The sequence below is a fragment of the Acyrthosiphon pisum genome, chromosome X, assembly GCF_005508785.2.
Source record: "Acyrthosiphon pisum isolate AL4f chromosome X, pea_aphid_22Mar2018_4r6ur, whole genome shotgun sequence".
In the NCBI taxonomy this organism is placed as follows: domain Eukaryota; kingdom Metazoa; phylum Arthropoda; class Insecta; order Hemiptera; family Aphididae; genus Acyrthosiphon; species Acyrthosiphon pisum.
Window position 1 is genome coordinate 35,169,063 of NC_042493.1, and position 2,185 is coordinate 35,171,247.

Below are 2,185 nucleotides of genomic sequence, written 5' to 3' on the forward strand. Positions count from 1 at the left end.
TAACACATTTTAAAGAGTTAATTTCAACTCTCAATTCTCATGCCATCAGTTAATAAATTAAGTATACTCACAACATTGAAAAATATGTATTAACAAAATGTATTGTACTTATTATTTTAAGCCAGATTGTCAATGCCAGAAATATCAAAAAAATTAATTTCTAAATAAGAAATGTTTTGTTAATACTAATTTAGGTATGATAGGAATGACAATTTTTGAAGTATTCTTCATCACTTCATTCAATTAATATAATGTAAGAATAAATGGTACTTGTGTAGTATACTGTTTACTTCAAATAATGTACGTACTGTGTATATGTATTATGTGATTGTATTTAAAAAAAAACATATAGGTATCATCAAAAAATCTATGCTAAGAATGGCCAACTCAAATTTACTAAAGTGCCAGTTTTTGAAAAAAGAAAAAATCTTGTAGCTTGGATATTAATCTACCATGGAAAAATCTATCATGACCACAAAAAAACAATTTATATCAGTCGAAATTGGTAAAAACAATGTTGAAAAAATCATTAGGTAGATATTTTTTTTTATCTATAAAGAACTGACAAGCTTAGAACCAAAATTTATTTCAATGAAAAAAATAAAAATACTAGAATTCTTCAGATTATTCCATTTTTAAGTAGGTACAGCTACAGAAACAATATGTTTTTCAGCAATGCTTAAGAATCAAAACATACTTGATATCATCAACAATGATCACTGAGAGTTTTCATTAAACCTATAGCAATATTATCAATTGAAAGAGAAATGAGTGTCCATTGATAAACGTTCTAAATAATTTGAGACTGGTTCGCAAAAATAAAAATAGATAAATATATTTCACTCAGTAAAAAGTTTGAATACTGTATTTTTTTTTTTTAAACTACAACAATATTTATTTTACGAGATATTTTGGTATTTATTCAATATTGTTTTGACCCATCCAGTTTATCTTGGTACTTGGCAACCGTTACAATTTGAGAAAAAAAAAGTGGACAACATCTATATTATATTGAAAAAAATAAGGTTTTCGGACTACCGTTTTTTTAAATTATAACGGTTGCCAAGTGCCAAGAGGAATAGACGGGTTGTATTAATTAAGATAAATTAATATAACATTTTTGAAATTTTTATTTGATTTTGAGTAATTAAGCATGAGCAACGAGTGTTCTTAAAAAATAATAAGTATCTTATGGAAAGTACACACACCACAAGATAATAAACTACTCTGTCATGTCATGCTACTGTCTATACCACAATGAGTTCACCCAAATATTTTTGAACTGGACACCTGAGATAACACTGTGCAATGAGTTGCAAAAAAATCATGGAAATTGTTAAGCTTTTGAATATGATAAACGTACAATGTTTAATTCCTTCAAAATTAAACAGCCGTGATAATAATGATTTGCTCACATACAAATCAGCCATTTAGTTTGACATTTCAATGACCACACAAAAATTAAGAGTTTTTGCTAATTACTAGGTACCTACATGTCTACATAAAAACTGAACAAAAATTTGGAAATAAGTAAAAGGTACCAACGGTACCAATCATTGGCCATCACATATAATATTATTTTATTCACAATATTTTTGAAATGTATTTACATAATTACATATTATTATATATCTGAGTCCTAGTTGTAACGAAATGCATGAAATAGGTAAGGACATCACAATAATTTTGAAAAATATAAATAAAATTACGTACATTTTGGCAATTACTGAATCCAAATATCTAAATCCCGTTTTCCTTGTCTTGTGCAGTCGTGATACCTATTTGATTGCTGTGTTATTCGTTATTATTGTAAGAGACAATAGTGTAATAATTAACGATTATACAAGTTCAAGAGGCTCAAGTGATTCAAGAATCAGTTTATAATAGTTCAAAAGTCATAAACATAATACCATGGATAATATAAGAATAATATATTATCTATGCATAATATAGTATTACGATTAATTTTGTTTGGGTCGTGGCGACTTGTCCCACAATATTCTTATCGACATTTTTAGGTGACATACTGTCGCGTTCACCGACGACCAACTTACTGACTGTCTATAATATACCTATTACTATTGTTCTATGCTATTACAATTTACAATACCCACGCCCAGCTTCTATATAGAATTTAAATTTTTTTACGCATTTTAACGAGTTAAAAATTATGGTGAAATCATAA

At 27.3% G+C, this 2,185-nt stretch overlaps 1 protein-coding gene across 1 annotated transcript in view; it reads right to left on the minus strand.

Moving 5' to 3' along the window:
- The window catches only part of LOC100164688, a 13,015-nt gene extending 11,085 nt beyond the window's left edge, over positions 1–1,930 (minus strand). The window contains exon 1 of the mRNA XM_008190568.3: positions 1,714–1,930. The gene's annotated coding sequence lies outside the window, so the exon portion shown is untranslated. The remainder of the gene's footprint in view (positions 1–1,713) is intronic.
- Positions 1,931–2,185: the final 255 nt, after the last annotated feature.